The 26,444-nt window shown below is 44.2% G+C and overlaps 1 protein-coding gene across 1 annotated transcript in view; it reads right to left on the minus strand.

The window, feature by feature from the left end:
- LOC124619570 (tubulointerstitial nephritis antigen-like) overlaps positions 1 to 26,444 on the minus strand; it is a 529,036-nt gene that overhangs the window by 137,232 nt on the left and 365,360 nt on the right. The window lies entirely within an intron of this gene.

Genomic DNA, 26,444 nt, shown 5'->3' on the forward strand with positions numbered 1-26,444 from the left:
GGAATAACCGACGATGTGGGATCTTACACGACTTATACCAGTTGTACGCTCAAGTTACAGACTGCGCGCCATAATTGGCAGTCGTCGATAGGATGCCATTCGATCTAGTCATGTTAGTAGTTGGCTTATAATCGGTGTGAACAAGCTCATTTTACAGCTTTTCTAAAATAAAGGTATCATAATGGCATCACAAGCAACAATTATTTGCCCAAAAAGCTTCTTCTCGTTTCGTTATGTAAAACATAGACAGTAGTATTGCACTTTCGGATTCCGACGGGGCTGCTACGGCTCTGCAAGGGGATATAAAACTATGGGAGCATCTCCACATAACGGGTAGGAAGACTTTCTACGCGATGGCTCACTAACTGTTCGAGAACGGACTGGCTTAGTTATCGCAAAAGTCGGGCGGGAAAGCGTGGCCACTTATACTGTACGTCCCTTATATCACCATCTTCGGACTCACTGGCTAAACTGAGACATTTCTGTCGGTTTAGTACAAGTGAGGGCTTCTTGCGAACTGGCAAAGATTTTAGAACCTCTTTTTTCTTTCTTTTCACCGACGAGGCATTTTGCTCATTGATTTTTCGCGCACAATCAATGCTGCCTACAACTGCGAGCTGTTGAAGGTGAGTATGCAAATCGCCGCAAAAGACGACGCCAGCCGATTCGACAAAACCATCCTCCTTCAGACTACAGGAAATGCACTGGAACAACTTGATCATCCTCCTTACAACTCTGACCTATCGCCACGCGATTTATATTTGTTTAGACCGCTTAAATAAGCTCTAGCAGGGCGCCGATTTGTAGATGAGGAAGACGTGGAAGAAATCGTGCGCGCAATTGGCTCGTGACGCAATCATCTTCAGTCTACGATACTGCGATAAAAACCCTTCTTTCTCGCTGAGAAAATATATTTCTAAGGCGAGAAACTATGTGGAAAAATATATTTTGTAGCTGTCTTTGGCTTTACAATAAATAATTTTTTAAGAAAAAAAATCCAGTATATACGAGGGTATCCCAAAAGTAAGGTCTCCTATTTTTTTATAAGTACATAGACCCGTTTATTTCTACAAAGGTTAACATCAGTTTACATCTTGAACATTTAGCTATTTTTCGACATAATTACAATTTCTGTCGATGCATTTTTGTAGACGCTGTGGCAGTTTTTGTATGCCCATGTCATACCAGCTCGCCGCCATGCTGTTCAGAAAGTTATGAACCTCTTTTTTCTCCTCGTCGTCGGAGCTGAATCGCCTTCCGCCCAAATTTTCTTTTAACCTAGGGAACATGCGATAGTCACTGCGCCCCAGGTCAGGACATTAGGGTGGGTGGGTGATTATGTTCCACTAAAACTGTTGCAGGAGAGCAACGGGTGCCGAGCGATGTGTGGGCGAGCGTTGTCATGGAGAATGTGTACGCCCTTGCTCAACATTCCTCTTCTCCGGTTCTGAATTGCCCGTTTGAGTTTTTTCAGAGTCTCATAGTACCTGTCAGCGATAATTGTGGTCCCAGCGATTGAGCTCCGACGACGAGGTGAAAGAAGAGGTTCATAACTTTATGAACAGCATGGCGGCGAGCTGGTATGACGTGGGCATACAAAAACTGCCACACCGTCTACAAAAATGCATCGACAGAAATGGTGATTATGTCGAAAATAGCTAAATGTTGAAGCTGTAAACTGATGTAAACCATTGTAGAAATAAATAGGTCTATGTAATTATAAAAAAATAGAAGACCTTGAAACGGTACAGTAGTTTCCGCTCTATAAGCAGCAGGTTTCGCTGCTCGCTCGCACCGGGAAATAGAAACAGAGGCGGCTCCGCAGCCAATTTTATTACACGACGCGGCCGGCCGCGGGTGCAACAGAACCCATGTGGATGGGTGGAAAGAAATGTGTCAGGCTTCATAATACGTATTTATATGTGTCGTGTATTATGCGTTTCTTGTACGTGAATGTGAATCTGCACATGAACTTTCCTAATCCTCCTCACACGTTTCCGTAAAGCGTGGCCAAATCTTTGTTGGGAAGCAGTTCTGTAGTATAGTAGTGCCAACCTTACTCCTGGGTAAGGGATCGGAGAGACAACACAGTCAAAGACTTTCCAGTGTCACAAGATTTGGGGTGGAGAGGTTGGTCACGGCCAAGTGGTTCGACCACCCCCTCCACCGGGGCCCAGGAAGACCTCCGGGTGCCCGCCATATATTCGTAGGGTGTTACAGAAGACGGGTAAGTGAGCAGACGTGCCCTCAGTGCGTCTGTCTCAATGTTCACGCATGGAAGAGAGGTATTTGAATATTTGTACTAATTCTTTTATTTCCAGCTTCGGATTGTGTAAGGAAATGAATGATTTCGTTAATTTAGGAAGTTTGACCCCCTGTGTTAATGTATCTGGTCCCCAGTTTGCCCGTTATCCTCCTCACGTAGTGAATGTCCTATGTAAAATATTGGGAGACTTTGGTGGTATACATTTGGCCAACGCACGTCCGTCTTGCCCGTAGAAATGTGCGTGCAGATTAGTATATAATATACCCTAGCTGTAAGTTGTAAAATTGTAATATCTGTAAACTGGAACAATTGCTGCAATCGCTGTAAAATCGAGTGATAATATTTAAAATAAATACGTAATCAATTGTCATCAATCTTTAACATACCTTAAAAATCACAAAGAAGTTAAATGAATTCATTTAAATAAAAGATATAGAATGCAGGGACCCACACATCAGCGTGTGAGCCCTCCAGCCCCTTGCCTAGTATCGTACAGAAAGGGCACGCTCTCTAGGTAGCGCTCTCAAGCTCCCCTCCGCAGTTATCCGTTGCGCAATTTTGATTCAGGGCTTGACATCAACTTTCATCTGGCGTCCCTAGGCAAGGAGGTTGGACGTGAAACTTTCAACCTTACCTTCGGGATTACCCTTGTGTATGATTCACCCTCGTGAGAGATTCCAAGTTGAGATGGAAAAGGAGAAGAATCTGTAACGCTGATCGAGCGTGAAGTGTCCGGAGCAGACTGGCGGGAGGAAGCGAGGTACCTGGCGGCTGCGAGGTTTCTGCAGAGGGCGCTGCGACGGCGGCCGGCCACGCCCTCCCGATTGCGTGCGGCCACTGGTTCAGAACAATGGCCTCATTCAGCCGGGCGGCGCGTGGGTCTGCGGCGCGAGTGGTGCCTAACGACGCCGCCGGTGGTTTATGCCTCGGTCGTAACGAGCCTATTACGGAAGAGGACCCGCTCGTTCCTCGCCGCAAGCACTTTTGCTTTTACTAGCTGCGTTGATTGTGAGTCATTAAGCTCGGGGAGAGTCTACCCCTATACCACACGAATCACCTTATGGTTTGTGGCGAGGATACTTCGTGTACTACTGTCATCCCCCCCCCCCCCCCCGCTCTCCACACCCTCACCCTTCCCCGTAACATTTCTAACTCTTGGAGTCACTGCTTTATAACCACATACACTGACGGAAAAAAATCCTATCTCCAAGAGGTAAGTGTGTGAGATAAACGAAAGTTGGTAAGCGTGTTTCCACATGTGAAAGACGATGTCTGCTCACATTTCGCGCCAGTCCCAAAAGAGTGGCTCTAGTAGCGCACTACGAGGATGCAAATCAGGCTTTTTTTTTAAATACACGCTCTAACGGTGTAAGGTGCCAAGACATGGGCACTTACACGTTAGTCTACCAACACTAGTATTAATAATAAAGGGACTGGCCAGGGCATCAGGTCATGACTCTATTGAATTATGATAAATATGAGGCACTCTCGAGCAGTACTCCCTGTATGTCTGCAGGATTGAGCCACTAACTTAAAGCGTTGGTGAAAAGCGTCGGAAGTTGAGAATTGTGGAATGTAAGTCTGCAGATGGCCGTAGTTCGCCGGGCCGCCGTGGGCGGCAGGTAGCGGTCACCGCAAACGTCGGACAATACGGCGCACACTGGACACGCATTCGGGAGGACGACGGTTCAACCCCGCGTCCAGCCATCCTCATTTAGGTTTTCCGTAATTTCCCTAAATCGCTCCAGGCAAATGCCGGGATGGTTCCTTTCAAATGGCACGGCCGAGTTCATTTCCCGTCCTTCCCTAATCCGATGAGACCGATGACCTCGCTGTCTGGTCTCCTCCCCCAAACAACCCAACCAACCAACCAACCAACCCAATACGGCGCATTTGGGGGTAGCCCGGCATCCGGAGCCACCTGCGCTGGGCAAAACGTGGCGAAGACGGGAATTTCGTTTGTCTAGAGGCGTTATGACCTACTCGGTCATTGGGTAGATCTCAGTGGAGGGATTTCGGCGATGATAGAGCGTTCGACATTGGCCGAAACTGAGTATTCTTCCACCGCGTTTTCGTACGCGTGGGAGACGAGAGAATTGTGAAAGGACTTCGCCTTTAGCCATCGAGCGGTACGGATTTGGAGACGGCGTCTTGGCCATCCTCTTCGAAGGGAGATATACGGTCTGGATCGCAGCATTGCACCAACGCGTGTTCCGTGCAGAGTTCTGCGGTTAGAGCTCTCTGTGTACTCAGAAGAGAGATTTTCACGAACGTCTAACCACTTCCAAGAACCTAATATTCTCGATCTAGAAGTTATCCTTGCGAGGTGTCGAGTATTTATCAACGCAGCTGCCGGTAATAGGGGCGCGTAATTGCAAATTGGTAATGTGCCATTCTCAGGAGTGTGTGGCTGGACAAAGAGATTCACATTTTTTTTGTAAATTTTGTCAGTTGTGGGGAATATCAAATTAAAATGCCAATATTACGATAAAATTATCGACTTCATTGTAGCTAGCAGTTACCCTGTCCCAGTAAGCTTTACATGTACTCTAGTCACCGCACAGTTTGCCCAGACGGGAAGGAAAGAAGGTTTGCAGTCTTCTATGTCAGCGACGGACTGATAAGCTTACAACGGTTGTGAGCGTTAGATATCTTTGAAATTGGGCATAGTGAACTGATGTACTTCAAGAATGCCTTTAACACCACGAAGATGCCAAAGTGAACGCCTCACTGATTTTGAACGACATCATGTAATAGGGCTACGAGATGCTGGATGTTCTTTCTGCGATATTCCAGCGAGTCTTGGCTGTAAGCGATTGCTAGCAGCGGTGGTGACGAGAATGTATGGTCGCAAGAAGACCGGGCTCCGGACGGCCATGTGACACTACCGAGAAGGAAGACGGTCGTGTTTGGCATATGGATGTAACGCGTGGTACTGCGTCTGCAGCAGCAATTCGAGCAGCAGCTGGCTCCAAAGTGACACAACGAACTGTTACAAATAATTTGGGGTTTGGCGCAAGAAGGAGGCAGCTCCACTTTTTGGCTTGAGTTAAACATTCTGTCACATACAAAAAAAAAGCCCCTTCGTTTGTTGCAAGAAAGAGGCAGCTCCACCCACTAGTTTCAGAGAAATCCAACAGCTGGAGCTGCCTGTACTCCGAGTTTGCATGAAAACAGAGGCAGTTCCGTGAGCTGCATCGTTCTTCCCCCAAACAATAGCAGGAAGGAGGTTGTGTTGTCCAGCAGACAGGTGTAAACATCGCGCGTTTCAGGTCACTGAAGTGGACCCGAGATTTATTTTCCACTTTGTTGACACGTGAAGAAATTTTTTGCAAAGAACCCTTACATATCACTATCGAACAAGAAAAGAGGAAAATACTTCATCACTAAGTACAAAATATTCCTCTATGAACAGCCATACATCGGTAAAGGGATTATTCAATGCAGTGCGACCGTAGGGATGACTGTCTTCGATGATGCGCAAATTTGCAACCAAGGACCTGCGAGTCTCGTAACAATGGACCACCTTCATCAAGCCTATGTCTCCTCCCACTTAAAGGCCAAAAGTTTAAAGATGTCAAAGAGCTGGCATGAAAGGGAAAAACGAAATGTGGTTTTACGACCAGTTGACGTCAGATACTTCAAACGATCCTGAGGTGACTCAAGGGGAGCTAGAAACTGAAGAAGAACTGTAGAATTTATGTATTATGCCAATAATGTTGTACTTTCTTTATTAATTAATGTTTTATTAAACTGATATATGGTTACTTATGAACCATGGACCTTGCCGTTGGTGGGGAGGCTTGCGTGCCTCAGCGATGCAGATGGCTGTACCGTAGGTGCAACCACAACGGAGGGGTATCTGTTGAGAGGCCAGACAAACATGTGGTTCCTGAAGAGGGGCAGCAGCCCTTTCAGTAGTTGCAGGGGCAACAGTCTGGATGATTGACTGATCTGGCCTTGTAACATTAACCAAAACGGCCTTGCTGTGCTGGTACTGCGAACGGCTGAAAGCAAGGGGAAACTACAGCCGTAATTTTTCCCGAGGACATGCAGCTTTACTGTATGATTAAATGATGATGGCGTCCTCTTGGGTAAAATATTCCGGAGGTAAAATAGTCCCCCATTCGGATCTCCGGGCGGGAACTACTCAAGAGGACGTCGTTATCAGGAGAAAGAAAACTGGCGTTCTACGGATCGGAGCGTGGAATGTCAGATCCTTTAATCGGGCAGGTAGGTTAGAAAATTTAAAAAGGGAAATGGATAGGTTAAAGTTAGATATAGTGGGAATTAGTGAAGTTCGGTGGCAGGAGGAACAAGACTTTTGGTCAGGTGAGTACAGGGTTATAAATACAAAATCAAATAGGGATAATGCAGGAGTAGGTTTAATAATGAATAAAAAAAATAGGAGTGCGGGTTAGCTACTACAAACAGCATAGTGAACGCATTATTGTGGCCAAGATAGACACAAAGCCCATGCTTACTACAGTAGTACAAGTTTATATGCCAACTAGCTCTGCAGATGATGAAAAAATAGATGAAATGTATGACGAGATAAAAGAAATTATTCAGGTAGTGAAGGGAGACGAAAATTTAATAGTCATGGGTGACTGGAATTCGTCGGTAGCAAAAGGGAGAGAAGGAAACATAGTAGGTGAATATGGATTGGGGGGAAGAAATAAAAGAAGAAGCCGCCTTGTAGAATTTTGCACAGAGCATGACTTAATCATAGCTAACACTTGGTTCAAGAATCATAAAAGAAGGTTGTATACCTGGAAGAATCCTGGAGATACTAAAAGGTATCAGATAGATTATATAATGGTAAGACAGAGATTTAGGAACCAGGTTTTAAATTGTAAGACATTTCCAGGGGCAGATGTGGACTCTGACCACAATCTATTGGTTATGAACTGCAGATTGAAACTGAAGAAATTGCAAAAAGGTGGGAATTTAAGGAGATGGGACCTGGATAAACTGAAAGAACCAGAGGTTGTAGAGAGTTTCAGGGAGAGCATAAGGGAACAATTGACAGGAATGGGGGAAATAAATACAGTAGAAGAAGAATGGGTAGCTCTGAGGGATGAAGTAGTGAAGGCAGCAGACGATCAAGTAGGTAAAAAGACGAGGGCTAACAGAAATCCTTGGGTAACAGAAGAAATATTGAATTTAATTGATGAAAGGAGAAAATATAAAAATGCAGTAAATGAAGCAGGCAAAAAGGAATACAAACATCTCAAAAATGAGATTGACAGGAAGTGCAAAATGGCTAAGCAGGGATGGCTAGAGGACAAATGTAAGGATGTAGAGGCTTGTCTCACTAGGGGTAAGATAGATACTGCCTACAGGAAAATTAAAGAGACCTTTGGAGAGAAGAGAACGACTTGTATGAATATCAAGAGCTCAGATGGCAACCCAGTTCTAAGCAAAGAAGGGAAGGCAGAATGGTGGAAGGAGTATATAGAGGGTTTGTACAAGGGCGATGTACTTGAGAACAATATTATGGAAATGGAAGAGGATGTAGATGAAGACGAAATGGGAGATAAGATACTGCGTGAAGAGTTTGACAGAGCACTGAAAGACCTGAGTCGAAACAAGGCCCCGGGAGTAGACAACATTCCATTAGAACTATTGGTGGCCTTGGAAGAGCCAGTCATGACAAAACTCTACCATCTGGTGAGCAAGATGTATGAGACAGGCGAAATACCCTCACACTTCAAGAAGAATATAATAATTCCAATCCCAAAGAAAGCAGGTGTTGACAGATGTGAAAATTACCGAACTATCAGTTTAATAAGTCACAGCTGCAAAATACTAATGTGAATTCTTTACAGACGAATGGAAAAAATGGTAGAAGCGGACCTCGGGGAAGATCAGTTTGGATTCCGTAGAAATGTTGGAACACGTGAGGCAATACTAACCTTACGACTTATCTTAGAAGAAAGATTAAGAAAAGGCAAACCTACGTTTCTAGCATTTGTAGACTTAGAGAAAGCTTTTGACAATGTTAACTGGTATACTCTCTTTCAAATTCTGAAGGTGGCAGGGGTAAAATACAGGGAGCGAAAGGCTATTTACAATTTGTACAGAAACCAGGTGGCAGTTATAAGAGTCGAGGGGCATGAAAGGGAAACAGTGGTTGGGAAAGGAGTGAGACAGGGTTGTAGCCTCTCCCCGATGTTATTCAATCTGTATATTGAGCAAGCAGTAAAGTAAACAAAAGAAAAATTTGGAGTACGTAATAAATTCATGGAGAAGAAGTAAAAACTTTGAGGTTTGCCGATGACATTGTAATTCTGTCAGAGACAGCAAAGGACTTGGAAGAGCAGTTGAACGGAATGGACAGTGTCTTGAAAGGAGGAAGATGAACATCAACAAAAGCAAAACGAGGATAATGGAATGTAGTCAAATTAAATCGGGTGATGCTGAGGGAATTAAATTAGGAAATGAGACACTTAAAGTAGTAAAGGAGTTTTGCTGTTTAGGGAGCAAAATAACTGATGATGGTCGAAGTAGAGAGGATATAAAATGTAGACTGGCAATCACAAGGAAATCGTTTCTGAAGAAGAGAAATTTGTTAACGTCGACTATAGATTTAAGTGTCAGGAAGTCGTTTCTGAAAGTATTTGTATGGAGTGTAGCCATGTATGGAAGTGAAACATGGACGATAACTAGTTTGGACAAGAAGAGAATAGAAGCTTTCGAAATGTGATGCTACAGAAGAATGCTGAAGATAAGGTGGGTAGATCACGTAACTAATGAGGAGGTATTGAATAGGATTGGGGAGAAGAGAAGTTTGTGGCACAACTTGACTAGAAGAAGGGATCGGTTGGTAGATCATGTTTTGAGGCATCAAGGGATCACAAATTTAGCATTGAAGGGCAGCGTGGAGGGTAAAAATCGTAGAGGGAGACCAAGAGATGAATACACTAAGCAGATTCAGAAGGATGTAGGTTGCAGTAGGTACTGGGAGATGAAGAAGCTTGCACAGGATAGAGTAGCATGGAGAGCTGCATCAAACCAGTCTCAGGACTGAAGACCACAACAACAACATGAAGAAAATGGTCCTACAAAGAGTTTTTCACTCACTTTGGAGCAAAACGGAGGCAGCTACAAAATTCAAAACTCTACTGCATGTACCTGAGTGCATGCATTTGTGTGTATTCTCGTCAGTAGAAATAGATACCCCATAGCCTAAATCAAGGCTGACAACTTTTTCGTTTTGGTGAAAACTGAATTTAAAAAAATTTTTTTTTATTTGCCACAAACTGGAAAAAATGGAGCTGCCTCCTTCTTGCACCAACCTTCATATTTGTTACTACAGGGAGAGCTCCAAGCCAGATACCATGTGGCGTGCATTCCACTGAGCCGAAACCACCCCCATTTGTGATGTCAGTGGTGTCAAGCGACGGTTTGTTGGAGGTTCAGGTGGAGGTCCGCTGTGTTTTTGATGAAAACTGGTTCTGCCTCGGTGCCAGTAATGTGGATGTGTTGGTTAGAAGGAGGCCGGTTGAGGACCTACAACTAACCCGCCTGCGGTCTTGGCACACTGGACCTTCACCTGGAGTTATGGTGTGGTGCACGATTTCGTATGGCAGCAGGACCACTATTGTGGCTAAAGCGCCCTGACTTCACTTGACACGTCAGTCTCACGATTCGACCTGTTGTGCTACCATTCATGAACAGCATTCCAGAGGATGTTTTCCAACAGGATAACGCTCATCCACAAACCGCTGTTGTAGCCCAACATGCTCTACAGAGCGTCGACATGTCGCCTTGGCCAGCTCGACCACCAGGTCTATCTCCAGTCGAGCATACATGCGACACCATAGGACGACAACTCCATCGTCATCCAGTATTAACCTTTCCTGTACTGGCCAACCAAGTGCAACAGGCATGGACCTAAATTCCACAGATTGACGTCCTGCACATCTACGACACAATCCATGCACATTTGCTTGTTTTTATTCAATATTCTGGCGGTTACACCGGTTAATGATGTAACAGTATTTCACATTTGCAATAGCTTTTCTCGCGCTCACATTAACCTATGATCTTGCAACGTTAATCACTTAAATATGCTACCGTGACAAATGTATTCCCGAAATTTCGTTACTGTACATTAATTAGCTCTTGAGTTTTTTCCCGTCAGTTACGTCTGATTTAGGGCGAGGCTGTAGTAGCAGACGTATGACGTCACAAGGTGGGATGAGGGAAACACGGCTGATGCAGCACACGATGCAGCACTCAAGAAAAACTGCACCAACAAAAACAGTTTTCGTTCTGACTGGCAGCTGAAATGAAAGCTAGTGGGGGGGGGGGGGATTATCTTCTTGTCTGAGCGCCAAACCTCTTATTTTCATTTATTTCTAACTAAATTAACATTCAGATGTAGTCCAAAACAGCATGAGGATTCTCTCAGCACTATCATGATGTAATAAGAACACTTTGTAGTCAGCTTTAAATAAACGATTGACTTTTCTGGCAGACGCGAATCTATTCGTACGTCATCGACAACGCTATGAGTGGCGATCGAAGTGGTTCGTGACAGCTTCTCGGTGGTAACTGCAAAGGCATGTCGGGAAGAGCGCAATTGGTAGTCGACGGTTGGAGACACAAAATCGTTGTTACAGGTAGTCTGAAAAAGCCAGTTCAGATGCTGGTCGCTGATGTTTAGTGTATACGATTGGAGTTAACCCCTCAGCGTCAGTTAAAGCCTGAAGATGTTGTACTGTAGCACATAAACCTGTAACCGCATAACAAATAACATCGTAAGGTCGGCTGTAGGTGTTCCATCTCATTATTTAAGTGAATGGCCTAAGTCCCACACACCTCCAGTCAGAAGGGTGGACATACAAAGTATTTGAGATTAGTCCCTGCTTCCGCCCCTTACCCCCTCCCTCCCCCCTTTCCCCCATTTCCTTTTCCAGATGCGAAAGATACGCGGGAAGGACGCCTGCAGGTAAATCACCGTCTGAGGTCGAAGGTCTCTAATTGTAGCTTCATGTTTTTTATAATCAGATATGTGTAACAGAAGGAACTATGTCGGTTCACTCTTGGTACGTCCATCCTCGTTATAGATGGATACGAGGACTCCGCCTGTTCAATATGAAATAAAAATTAAAAAAACCTGCAACCGTCGCTTTTGCATTTTATTTATTTACGCAGTTAGTTTTGGTCTTCCATTACACCAACTTTACGTCCTAGACCAGCGGAAAGTGCGAAGAATCCAATCTCCTGCATTTGCTTATCTGCCGGAATATGGCCGTCATAAAATAAGCAGTACAGTGCTGTTGGAATTTAGCGAATGATTCATTTACTCATCGAGCTCCTTGGATCTTTCCAAGGAAGAGAGACTTTAGGGATATGCAACAGATCAAGGAATACATTAACGAGAGACGAGCAACTCGTAGAAAGTTATTGTATGCAGCCAATATTAAATAATATAAATCTTTGGTTTACGCGACACTGTCCCTTCGTTTGGAACGACGCATAGAAAAACGACACATGTCAGTGGGTAGAGTATCTCCGAAAGTCTCGATTCGTAATACTTTAACAAAGGCGCACCACCAGCGGCTGGAGTGTCATTACATTTAGACCAATCATCGTATCAATATTGTCCCACCAATTTATCTCGCTCCTGCATATAGGCAACCGAATAAACAGATTACCAAAGCGGGCTGCTTCCCTTGCGCCGTTCCCGACTTCACGGGATTGCATAATCGAGCTCTTATGCCGATATTGACTTCTGCCCCGTCCCGGACGCTACCCATAAGGCGAATCTGTAATGTGAGTTAAAAAGTTGGAGAGATGCTTTGTCAACTCCTAACACGTCCAGATAGCCGGCGCGCTAAAATGCTGCTTAAGAGATATGGGAAGGCGAGCCTAGCCGGGATCGAATGCGCCTTGCAAATTAACGACGAGGGCTGATGAGGTGGTCAACCTATAAGTTGTTTATAGGCGGTTCTTGTAGTGGGACGAAATTGAAGCGTCACCCATCCACCAGTGTCAGCCCAGTTTGCAGGTGAATATAAGTTTAATTTAGTTTTGTTTATGTATTTTTGTAATATTTGTAATGGTTGTGAATTGTCTAAAGTTTTTGTATTTTTTTTGTTTCATGTACGGAGAGGGCGGCGCAACGAACGGAGACAGGATCTTCGCTGCCGGGACCAGAGAGAAAATTGCTGGCCACTATACGTCGCGGGTCGACAGCCAAAGAGCAACAGAAGATCCTGAAACCCAGTTGTTGCGTCGTGCTTCTAAAAAATAAAATAAATGAGAATTTATAATGTTTTGTACAACAATGATATCATAGGAAGTTTAATCTTATTGAAAATGTTAGTTTTGTCTCGTCAAGGCTCAGGTTCACGTCTGTATGTAGGAAGATAATAAACTAGTGGATGTTACTAAAGTTGAAATACGTGTTCCGAGGATTTATTTATGAAGAATTATGTGAATGAATTAATAATATATTTGACAAGATTATTGAATTTTGACAGCGTTCATCGCGACTTTGAATCTCAAAAAGTTTATTCAATGTGGTTCTAATATCGATTAAATCAGATAACGTGTATCAATATAATTTCTGAGGAAAAACAAACGACATCTAAAATTGAAAAAAGTTTACGCAAACCAATTGGCCCGAGTGACGTAATTCTGTGCATACGACTCAAATGATGTTTTACAGTTTCGTTCAAGAACGATTCTGAGACAATTTAAAAAGAATATAAATAATTTTGAAGTGGGTAGTAACTCACGCAGGTGACGAAGTCTACACATGGTCATATGTCGAAAGAAAATCGTTTATAAGAAACTTACGTCGTTACACTACATTCTCCACATTCACCTGTATAAATACCGGGCTGTACCCACGACCTCTACGTAAACATTTAGTTCTCACACTTAAACAAGAGATTTGCTCTAGAGGTAGACATATGGGAGTACACAGATTTCGTCCCGGGACGATGGAGAAGCCGGGAGGGGGGGGGGGGGGGGGGGGGGGGGGGGGATGGTGGCGTGAGGTAGGGCTAGGGCATCCGGCAACAGCCTGCCACTAACATTGCCTCAACCCCGTAGAAGAAACGGGAAAAGGCAAAAGCAAGGACAACAACAAGAAGAAAATATGCTCTGTCCAGTTATACTCATTTTTAGGCTTCCGTACTTCAATTGGTAAAAGCGGACCCATTATGGGGTCACTTCGTTGTCTGTTTCTCTGTCTGTCTGTCCGACTGCTGAAGCCTTTATTCTCAGGACGGGTAGACGTATCGAGCCGAAATTTATGTCACATACAAAGGTCTACAATGCCTTGCGGTGTAAAAAATTGAAACTTGTAAGTCAATGCGGTCAAAAGATACGGCTATTTATGTCACATATTTTTTTGTCGCGCGGAGTGGCCGCGCGGTTAGAGGCGTCATGTCACCGATTGCGCCGGCCCTCTCGCCGGAGGTTCGAATCCTCCCTCGGACATGGGTGTGTGTGTTGTTCTTTGCGTAAGTTAGTTTAAGTAGTGTGTAAGTCTAGGGACCGATGACCTCAGCTGTCTGGTCCCTTAGGAATTCACACACGTTTGAATATTTTGGTACTCACAAACTCACACACCAAGATCTATAGGGTTCTTTCCTTTGACCTACGATCATGAGATTTAGCAAGAGGCAAGGTTTCGCAGTACAAGTAAAGTAAAAAATCAGAAGGGTGTTAATTTGTAATTATAACACACGAAAGTAACTGTTTTTGTCATTTACTATCCGAATCCAAACTTGAAATTAAAACATTCTCAAAAGTCTTGGAATTACCGTGACCGATATCTATCCACTACCAAAGTCGATAAGAGGTCTAAATAGTCGAGATTATCGATTCACAGAGTGAATGAGCTGTCTGTACACATAATTAAGTTTCTACGAAACCCTCAGAGCGCAAAGACTTCATCGCTCCCGGCCAGTTTTTCTGTATGTCTTTTATTTTTCGCACAGGCGTCTTCTCAAACTCCGGGTATCCTTCTGAATAACCAAACAGAGTCGGGTTAAGCACAATCAGTATCAAGCGGTCTAGTGAAAGTTTGCTGTTAATACTGTGCATATAATAACTTTCTACAAGTTGCTCGTCTCTCGTTAATGTATTCCTTGATCTGTTGCATATCCGTAAAGTCTCTCTTCCTTGGAAAGATCCAAGGAGCTCGATGAGTAAATGAATGATTCGCTAAATTCCAACAGCACTGTACTGCTTAGTTTATGGCGGCCATATTCCGGCAGATAAGCAAACGAAATTCACCAGCATTTTTTCCTCCTTCGTGGACTGCGCTACGTCTGTTAGTAGTTGTTATAATTGCGATAGTAATATCACTGGCATTGTATTTAGTAGCGAAGGGTAAATAGAGAAAGGAAGAGCACTTTGATAATAGCAGAAAGGTCTTTAAGCTATTATCTTCTTTCTATTTTAGCGAGATGTACAGGGACGTCGTTTGCTTAATATTGACAAAAGCATTTAACAATGCCGCAAATTATTTGTTGGTGCACTTTGTATAGAAGATGTACTGTAGCTTGTAAGTATTGAAAGAAGGACACGACATCCGAGAAACTGCTTTTCTCAAATGCACAGGGTGAGACAGAAGGAGCTCACACAGAATAAATTCAGATCAGCAACACAGCAGCCGTCTAAAAGAGCTGCAAGATGCATTGCACTTGGTGGTCGACTTTCTGAACGTCTTTTGTGAGGAAATGTACACAGTTAAACAAAACACTAGATTGCAATGTTTCATTTGCCATCATCTGCAATTGTCCTGTTCCCCATTGTTTTCATTAGTTTTCTCGGAAACTATTAAGAACGGGACACGTGTTCATTTGTTCAGAATCACTAATGCTAACACCCCTCAAAGCATATACCTTTCCTTCTACATCTACATCTACATATATATTCCGCTAGCCACCAAGCGGTGTGTGGCGGAGGGCTCAATTCGCGCCAAAGTCATATTTCCCCCAGTCTGTTCCATTCACGGATCGCGCGAGGGAAAAAAGGACTGTCTGAACGCCTCACTACGAGCTCTAATTTCCTTTATCTTTGAACGGTGATCGTTGCGCGATTTTAAAGTTGGTGGTAATAATATATGCTCTACATCTTTGGCGAAGATCGGATTTCGGAATTTAGTGAGCAGCCCCTTCCGCTTAGCGCGACGTCTATCTGCAAGTGTGTCCCACTTCATACTTTCTATGAGATTTGTAATGCTCTCGCGATGGCTAAGTGCACCAGTCACGAATCTTACCGTTCTTCTTTGGACCTTCTCAATCTCTTGAATCAGACCCAACTGGTAAGGGTCCCATACAGACGAATAATACTCCAAGACTGGACGAACTAACGTATTGTGAGCTATTTCCTTTGTCGAAGCACTGCATCGCTTCAGGATTCTACCAATAAACCACAATCTAGAGTTCGCCTTGCCCGTAACTTGTGTAATCTAATCATTCCATTTGAGATCATTTCGAATAGTCACACCCAGATACTTCACTGATGTTACCGCTTCCAGACTGACAATAATGGGAATTTTCGCCTTGTTATACGCAGTAGGTTACACTTACTAATATTGAGAGATAACTGCCAGTCATTACACCACGCATTTATTTTTTGGAAATCCTCATTGATTTGTTCACAACTTTCGCGTGGTACTACTTTCCTGTAGACTATAGCACCATCAGCAAACAGTCTAATGCCTCTGTCAAAACCATCAACCATATCGTTGATATAAATCTTAAAAAGCAGCGGACCCATTACACTGCCCTGAGGCACACCTGAAGTTACGCCTGTTTCTGTTGAAGTCACCCCGTTCAGGACGACATAGTTCCCTGTCTGTTAGAAAACTATCTATCCAAGCGCATATGTCATCGGATAGGCCACAAGCCCGCACTTTTTGGAGCAAACGACAGTGCGGAACTAAGTCGAACGCCTTTCGAAAGTCGAGAAATATGGCATCAACCTGGGAGCCGGTATCTAGAGCCTGTTGTATTTCATGCACAAAGAGGGCCAGATGTGTATCGCATGACCGGTGTTTCCTTAAACCGTGCCTGTTTCTGCAGATGAGCTTCTCGGAGTCTAGAAAGGTCGTTATGTCTGAACACAAAATATGTTCCATGATTCTACAACAAAATTGGCCGGTAATTATGTGCATCCGATTTTCTCCCCTTTTTATAGATTGCTATGACCTGGGCCTTCTTCCAGTCCCGTGGAACTTTCTGCCGTTCCAATGATCTCTGATAGATGACGGATAAGAATGGTGCTATATTTGTAGCATAGTCAACATAAAAAAAAAGTTCAAATGGCTCTGAGCACTATGGGACTTAACTTCTGAGGTCGTCAGTCCCCTAGAATTTAGAAGTACTTAAACCTAACTAACCTAAGGACATCACACACATCCATGCCCGAGGCAGGATTCGAACCTGCGACCGTGGTGGTCGCGCGGTTCCAGACTTTAGCGCCTAGAACCGCTCGGCCACCCCTGCCGGCCCGTACTGTCTACAAGAGAAGGTATTGAGTTATTTGTAGCATTCATAGATTTTACGTACGACCAAAATTTTTTGTTGTTAGTTTTAGAATCTGCAAATTAAATATTGCTTTCCTTCTGACTCCCCTGTATATTCTTGCTACTGTGACTAGATGCTAGATTGCTTGATCTTAGGGCGACTTTATAGAACAAATGAAATAATCCAATTGGACATTCACGTGCTATCTCATACAAATCGGCAAAAAGTGCATGTATCAATTTTACTTAAAAAGGGATATAGCTTTGAAACTGCTAGACAGCCCTAAACAAACGGTCTATGCAGGGGCAATTCTGCGTGCTTCATTATTACCTCATACTAATGGAGTAATGTCACACCGTACGCCTAGCCTGAAACCATCCATTCACTAGAGTGCACTCCGTTTTTCTTTCCGTCTAAATTCCCTTCCTTCCTCACCTCGAGTCAATAAAGCTAAACCAGCTAACGAGGAATTCCTTTCCACGAGAAGGAGAAATTCCGAAACGCTCACAAAGAGCTCTTTTCGGCCGTTAACGTACAGGGTAAACACTGTTGCAACCATTTATTCATAAGGCGCTCAAACAGTCGGCGACAGGACAGGAAACTGTTTATGAAGTGGGGTCGTAACGCCGGCGGTTTATTTCTTCCGCGTGCTTCGTAAATGCCGTAGTGCTGCTGAGGAGGCATCGCCTGCGCCTGGTGGTTGTTTTTGCCAAAATGGAGCACGTGGCTGCTGCCAGCACGGCGCCCCTGGTTATATTCTCGCCCCGAGGAGGCTGTTATCTCTTACACACTCTCCAGAGCAGCTCGTTTCAGCCGCCTCGAAATAGCGCCGGCAATCTCCTCTCCGTCTCTACACTAGTTCAACACGCCTGCTACTACTCCATCTGATTTTTCAGTGCAGATAATTGGACCAGGCCTGGAAACAAGGGCCTCTCCTTGCTTCTCGACGTGTTTTGTTCTCGCTTCTTGTCTGTTGGAGCTTTGCAGCGGAATAGTACTAAATGATCGAGTCATACACATATGAGGGTCGTTCTAAAAGTGTACAACGTTTGTTTCTTCTCTCATTTTTATCCACAACAGCCACCCTTCCCGGCTACGCATGGATAGCGATATGTCTCTATGGCCGGACGAATTGTCTGGCGTCGCAGTAATAAATTATGTTTTACTAGCGAACCCAGCAATGATTCACAATTGCTAAATCTGTCCATCACTACCTCCCCGACACTCTCCTTTCTCTCTCTCTTGCCCCTCGCCCCCCCCCCCTCCACTGTCAAATCTTCTCCGCCCCCTCTCTCTGTCCATCTCCTTCTTCCCCTGTCTATGATCTTCAGCCTTGATTATTGCTACGGCAAATTCAGATTCCCTAGTAATTTTCTAATCATAAACTGATAAGCCATAAATACACTACTGGCCATTAAAATTGCTACACCACGAAGATGACGTGCTACAGACGCGAAATTTAATCGACAGGAAGAAGATGCTGTGATACGCAAATGATTAGCTTTCCAGACCATTCACACAAGGTTGACGACGGTGGTGACACCTACAACGTGCTGACATGAGGAAAGTTTCCAACCGATTTCTCATACACAAACGGCAGTTGACCGGCGTGGCTGGTGAAAGGTTGTTCTGATGCTTCGTGTAAGGGGGAGGAATGCGTACCATCACGTTTCCGACTTTGATAAAGGTCGGATTGTAGCCTATCGCGATTGCGGTTTATCCTATCGCGACATTGCTGCTCGCGTTGGTCGAGATCCAATGACTGTTAGCAGAACATGGAATCGGTGGGTTCAGGAGGGTAATATGCAACGCCGTGCTGGATCCCAACGGCCTCGTATCACTAACAGTCGAGATGACAGGCATCTTATCCGCATGGTTGTAACGGATCGTGCAGCCACGTCTCGAACCCTAAGTCAACAGATGGGGACGTTTGCAAGACAACAACCATCTGCACGAACAGTTCGACGACGTTTGCAGCAGCATGGACTATCAGCATAGAGACCATGGCTGCGGTTATCCTTGACGCTGCATCACAGGCTGGAGCGCTTGCGATGGTGTACTCAACGACGAACCTGGCTGCACGAATGGCAAAACGTCATTTTTTCGGATGCATCCAGGTTCTGTTTACAGCATCATGATGGTCGCATCCGTGTTTGGCGACATCGCGGTGAAGGCACTTTGCAATCGTGAATTCGTCATCGCAATACTGGCGTATCACCTGGCGTGATGGTATGGGGTGCCATTGGGAACACGTCTCGGTCACCTCTTGTTCGCATTGACGGAAATTTGAACAGTGGACGTTACATTTCAGATGTGTTACGACCAGTGGATCTACCCTTCATTCGATCCCTGAGAAATCCTACATTTCAGCAGGATAATGCACGAACGCATGTTGCAGGTCCTGTACGGGCCTTTCTGGATACAGAAAATGTTCGACTGCTGCCCTGGCCAGCACATTCTCCAGATCTCTCACCAACTCTAAACGTCTGGTCAATGGTGGCCGAGCAACTGGCTCGTCACAATACGCCAGTCACTACTCTTGATGAACTGTGGTATCGTGTTGAAGCTGCTTGGGCAGCTGTACCTGTACACGCCACCCAAGCTCTGTTTGACTCAATGCCGAGGCGTATCAAGGCCGTTATTACGGCCAGAGGTGGTTGTTCTGGGTACTGATTTCTCAGGATCTATGCACCCAAATTGCGTAAAAATGTAATCACATGTCAGTTCTAGTATAATATATTTGTCCAATGAATACCCGTTTATCATCTGCATTTCTTCTTGGTGTAGCAATTTTAATGGCCAGTAGTGTATAATTTTGCGGTTTTCTGTGAAGGACAACTGCAAGACAGAAAACAAAACAGCACATTGTTGTATTGACAGGGTGGTCAGAAAGAGTCTGTAAAGCTTGTAAAGATGTTGCAGGGTAGGTTATACTGAGAAATAATTAATAAATTAAAAAATTTCGATACGTTGCGCCGTTTCCGAGTTAATTAGCACTGAAGCTAGCCAGTCGTGCCGTTGCGCGCGGAAACCTGTCAGACACAATGAGTGTCAGCTGTTCTCAACAGCGTAGATGATAGTGCACGAGACTGTTCAGCCATCGACTCGGGTTCGATCCTTGCTACCCTCCCACGTCCAGTTTTCGTTTCGCTCTCTTGTTCGGTTGTAGGAAACGAAACGAAGACTACGTTTAGCGACTGCTTTAGTTCGCTCGCAACGGCCTGAGTCGCTAACTTCATCGCTAATTAACTCGGAAACGGCGTGACAATTATTTCTCTGCACAACTTGCACTGCAGCATCCTTACGAGCTTTTCAGTCTGTTTCTGTACAATGAGAAAGCATATATAAAGCGGATACTTTTCCTAGCGATTTAAATGCCTTACTATCGAAGTTAAAACTTATTCCGGGAGAGAAAACAAAACCGCACATTCTCACAGCAAAGCAAAGCGCAGCATTCCCTTCTTCGGTTTTAACAGAAAACGTGTACATCGTTGTTTAAAACAATGTACGAGCTGCGACAATCAAGTAATGAGACTGATGTGAAAAAAAATGTTGCTTACCGTTTTAGTCAAGTTTAGTGTTGTCTCCTTCAATGTAGTTCCCTTCTGATTGCACACACTTTTTCCAGCGCTTCTGCCATCGATGGTAACATTTCTGGAACTCATCTTCTGTAACATCTTCGAAGACCCTTGTCACAGCTTTCTGGACTTCTTGTGTAGTTTGAAAATGATGTCCCTTGACCGCCGTTTTGACTCTTGGAAATCGCACGGAGCGGTATCTGGTGAATAAGGTTTCTGTGGTAGTACTGAAATTTGTTTTGAGGTTACAAACTGCTGTACTGACAGAGCAGTATAGGATGGCGCATTATCGTGATGCAGAATCCAATTATTAGCAATGTTGGCACGGACACGAAGAACTCTTTTACGAAGTCTTTCTAAAATTTCTTTGTAGTAATATTGGTTAACTGTTTGTCGAGGAGGCACCCACTCTTTATGAACAATTCCCTTGGAATCAAAGATGCACACAAGCATGCATTTCACTTTTGACTTTGACATGCGAGCTTTTTTTTCTGGGTGATTCGTTTGACCCCATTGCGAACTTTGGCGTTTTGTCTCAGGATCGTACTGAAAAAACCAACTTTCATCATCAGTGATAAGATGGCTCAACAATTCTGGGTTGATTTCCGTTTTCTCTTAACGGCTGCCACATTTTCCGTGTTTCTCGCTGTTGTGGTGTGAGATTTTTGGGGACCATTTTTGCACAAATCTTTCTCATACCAAGATCTTCAGTTATCACTAGATGAACCATTCCTCGATTGATGTTCAGTTCTTCTGCAATCATTTTCACGGATAATCTTCGATCACATCGTACGAGTTCAAGCACCCTGGCCAAGCTGACATTCGTCCGTGAGGTTGATGGTCGTTCACTGCGATCTTCATCTTCAACATTCGTTCTGCCTTCACTAAACATTTTACGTCAACGAAAAACTTGAGCTCTTGACATAACCACATCTCCAAAAGCCTTCTGAAGCTTACCGTTAGTTGTCGTCGCGTTTTCACCCAATTTAACGCAGAAAGAAATGGCATACCGTTGCGCAATATTATGCGGTTCCATTTCCGTAACGGGTCGGCCGCGGTGGCCGTGCGGTTCTAGGCGCTGCAGTCCGGAACCGCGGGACTGCTACGGTCGCAGGTTCGAATCCTGCCTCGGGCATGGATGTGTGTGATGTCCTTAGGTTAGTTAGGTTTAAGTAGTTCTAAGTTCTAGGGGACTGATGACCTCTGATGTTAAGTCCCATAGTGCTCAGAGCCATTTGAACCATTTCCGTAACGAGAGATACAAACTCGTGTTAAACTCGTTGTAGCACAACTACTGACAAGGGAACCTCCCCATCGCCCCCCCCCCTCAGATTTAGTTATAAGTTGGCACAGTGGATAGGCCTTGAAAAACTGAACACAGATTATTCGAGAAAACAGGAAGAAGTTGTGTGGAACTATGAAAAAAATAAGCAAAATATACAAACTGAGTAATCCATGTGCAAGATAGGCAACATAAAGGGTAACATGAGCTTCGGAGTGCCGTGGTCCCGTGATTAGCGTGAGCAACTGCGGAGCGATGGGTCCTTCATTCAAGTCTTCCCCCGTGTGAAAATTTTTCTTCCTTAATTCATTGACGTCTCTGTTCACTGTAATAAGTTTAGTGTGTATGTTTTGCGACCGCACCGCAACTTACAGTTCGGAAAATATTCATTGACCTTGTTATTGAAGTCGCGAGCTATATTTGCTGGAATCATATTGCCCACGGAATACATCTCACGTATTTAATGAACTCCCTTCCAAAGTAGCGAACAGTCAACTGCCAGCAGGGAGCCTAGTTAGCAGGAATAATCTTCCGTGCGCTGTTGTCGACTGACGTCGTGTGTTTCGATGTTTGTTTAGGTGTAGCATTCTCATGCTACGGCGCAGTTACCTCGCATCGGACGGACGGACGGGCAGATAATAATTGTCTGAAAAAAAAAAAAAACTCTTCACTCGAGAGAAGATTTGAACCAAGGACCTTGTTCCGCAGCTGCTCACGCTAACCACGGGACCACGACGCTCCTGAGCTCACGTTATCCTTGATGTTGCATATCTTACACATGGACTACTCAGTTTGTATATTTTGCTATTTTTTCATAGTTCCACACAACTTCTTCCTGTTTTCTATATTGATCTGTGTTCAGTTTTTCAAGGCCTATCCACTTTGCCAACATATAACTAAATCTGAGGGGGGTGCGATGGGGAGGTCCCCTTGTGAGCAATTGTATCGATGTGCCGCTTGGACTAGAAGCAACTTATAGACCAAGGTCAAAGATATTGTGCATACGCAAGCCTGCAGGGTTGCCACATCTCTCAAAGAAAATCAGTCTCATTACTTTATTGTCACACCTCGTATACTCTGTGTCCATATGAATGACTGAGTGTCCTGTAAAAATTTAAAATAAATTTGTCAAGAACTTTGAGATTTTTGTAAACAACCTTTACTAATGGCTACATATCTGTGTGAAAACACTTAAAGCTTTTTAGTTAAAACAAACGTTAGTAACATTCCGTATCATTATCCTTTCTTCATGTCTACACATTTATTTCTCAACGTACTCACGCTGGTGACGATCGCATTTCTCCTAACGAGAGACCAATTTGTTGATAGCGTCACCTTGGCGACGGAGCCACAACCTCATCTCTGCTAGCACCACTTCATTACTATGAAAATGAAGTCCTCGAATGTGTTCTCCAAGTTTTATAAACAGAAAAATCACATGGGACCACGTCGGGACTGTATGGAGGATGACCGATGACAGCGAGTAGCGCTTCGATAGCTCAGTCTGTAGAGCGCTTGCCAACGAAAGGCAGTCGTCCCAATTACGAGTCCGGCCCCAGCACACGGTTTTAGTCTCTCAGGAAGTTTCAATTCAGCGCACACTCCGCAATAGTTTGTATGACTATTGGGCTTCAGTCATTGACTTTGGAACAGCGAGAACTTTTGTCATGTACGTGAACCAAAGTAACGAGGCTGACAGCCCTTACCTAGACTGCTTTAAAAGTGCATTAGCGCACAGGATCTGTATGCGCCTATAAACCATTAGTCTTCCCTACCACAAACGTCACATGCTCGTTCCACTGCACATCGCTTTGCAACGTTACGCACAGATATGTAAACGACATAACTGTGTCGACCAGGACACTACTAATGCCGCATCAGAAAATTAATAGGTTTGTTTTTCCTACTCCTCCGCATTAACTTACATTTATCTACATTTAGAGTTATCTGTCATTCATCACACCAACTAGAAATTTTGTCTGAGTCATCTTGTTCTTATTCTCCTACAGTCAATCAAATTGGACACCTTCCCGAACACCACAGCATCATTAGTAAACAATAGCGGCTTGCTGCCCACCTTTTCCGCCAAATCATTAACTTATACACTTCCCTGGGGCACTCCTGACGATAACCCTAACTTTGATGAACACTGGCTGTAGAGGACAACATACTGAGTTCTTTAACTTAAGAAGTCTTCGAGCCAATGACATATCTGTTTAACTATTCCATATGGTCATACCTTCTTTAACAGCCTGCAATAGGGCTCCGTGTCAAACCCTTTCAGAAAATCTAGAAATATGGAATCTGCCTGTTCCCCTTCACCCATATTTCACAGTATATCATGTGAGAAAAGGGTTCAAATGGCTCTGAGCACTATAGGACCTACCATCTGAGGTCATCAGTCCCCTAGAACTTAGAACTACTTAAATCTAACTAACCTAAGGACAGCACACACATCAATGCCCGAGGTAGGATTCGAACCTGCGACCGTAGCGGTCGCGCGGTTCCAGACTGAAGCGCCTAGAACCGTTCGACCACTGCGGCCGGCTGAGAAAAGGGCAAGCTTAGTTTCGCATGAGGAATGTTTTCTAAAACCATACTGATTCTGGACATAAGATTGTCGGTCTGAAGAATATTTATTGTATTCGAACTGAGAATGTGTTCAAGTTTTCTGCAGCAGACCGATGTTAGGGATACCGGTCTGTAATTTTGCGCGTCCTTCTTATACACAGGAGTCGACTGCGCTATTTTTCCTGTCGCTTGGGACTCCTCGCTGGGCGAGAGATTCGCGATCAATGCAAGCTAGGTAAGGGGCGAATACTGTAGAGTACTCTTTGATAAACCGAACTGGGATTCCATCCGGACCTGGTGACTTATTGTTTTTTCAACTCTTTCACTTGTTTTCCTGCACCACGAATGCTTATTTCTACTTCGTCCATATGGGATAGTCCAAAGACAGTATGTATCTACGATTCTACCGCATGAACGATTTCTTGTACGTGAAATTTAAAACTTCGGATTTCGTTTTAGTTCCAACCTCTTAAAGATTTTACGTAGGACAAGAATTTTCTCGGTTTCTCTGCCAGATCTTTTCCTAAGGTACGATGGTGGTTATCTAATGAATATAACAGCTCGCTTCTGGTTCGAATGCTGCAGTAATGGAACTGTTGCGGAAAGCTTTTATTGTGCTTCGCCAGAGAGCGCCACAGCCGTGTCGTGGAAAGAGTTTCCGCAGAACGGTGTGTAGTCGAGAGATGCGCCCCTCCCCCTGTTTGTTTACGGCCCTGTTTCCCAGAGAGAGAGAGGAGTCGCAGGTTAAACAGTGTCGAGATCCTGCTAGGTGCGCGTGCTTGTGGACCGCGATAAGGTCTACAAGCACTTGGGCGGGGAGCCGTGTCCGCAGATATGCGCGCCAGATATGCATACACCGGGGCCTCCTCTGACGGCAGGCAGCACGGGGTGGGTGGGGCTGCTAGGAACGAGAGGAACTCGTCCACCGGCTTTGGCAGCGAAACCGGCAGGAACGAGACTACTGCACGAAAGGCCTGCGTAATTAGGGACAGGTTGTCCCCGACCTTGCGCGCTGCAGCACATGCCGAGATAATTCTGCGTGCTTCCAGAGCGTCGAGAAATGGGGCCCTGTACTAGTGAACGTGGCTCGGCTCGATAGCCATCTCACGCAGAATGTAAGAGGCTGGAGTTTAGCGGCCCATTGATATAGATATCATTAGAGATGTAGCATCAGCTGGGATTACACAGGGATGGAGGAAAGAAAAGGTCTTACATTAAAAAAAAAAAATTGAACGTGATGTTTACCTCCAGTAATTTAACAGCGTATAAGCTGTGTAAGAGAATCTGTATCTTGCGATTTAGTAGGGTACTATTTGCAGATGTAAAATGGTAGTGAATGTTCACGCTGCTCTTTTTGCTGCTTACTGTCGAAAAAGTAAATGACTGACGGTCAAGTTAACCACTGTTGCTTCTATCAGAGATCGGCTCGTGAGCCTCCACGCGCATCAGCACGAATAAAAGTTAAACAAAGCAAGAAGAACACTGTTCACAGTGCATCCTGATGCACGGTTACAGTTCAAAATGTGGGCTACGTCACTGTCCAGGGACCGACCAACGGATTTGACGCATTAATCCAAAATGGAATCACCGAGAAGTTTAGTGAATATGGAGGCATGAATTTGGGGTGAAATAAGGTGCACGTCTCACAACGACTTAATCTCAGTTTATTGCAGATAAACAAATGAAACATCAACTAAAGAAACACTGTTTTTTGCCTTTTGTCACTAATTTTACTGTTATGTTACTGCACGACCTATGTTTCGGGTTATAAACGCATTTTCAAGTATGTTACTTATTCCCAAAGGTGGTAATGCACAGATAAGCATGATGATAAGGCAAAGATAGTCGCCTCAACTTCTTAAGGTATAGATCTATAGCTTCATGAAAACTTACATCAATAACCATTTTTTTAACAAATTACATATGGAATTACAAATTCAGCAATTACATTAACTTGACGAAACCAAAGTTATGCATCGTCCAAGAACTTTTTGTCTACTGATGGACTTAGGTCCAAAGTTTTGCTTCTATCCTTGAGTTGTGATCTCATCTAAAAGAGGTGAATAATTGAATTGGGTTTTCTCGTTTAATAATAGGTGTGTGGATGTACACATCTGTCTTTTAATTTATAAAATTTCTAATTGGTTGAGTTTTGCCACCTTTTCCTCTGTCTGTAAGACTTGTGCATCTATTACGTATTTGTGGTTATTGTTGAGGCAATGTTCCGCAGAAGCTGGAGACTG

This window comes from Schistocerca americana, chromosome 6, assembly GCF_021461395.2.
Source record: "Schistocerca americana isolate TAMUIC-IGC-003095 chromosome 6, iqSchAmer2.1, whole genome shotgun sequence".
NCBI lineage: Eukaryota > Metazoa > Arthropoda > Insecta > Orthoptera > Acrididae > Schistocerca > Schistocerca americana.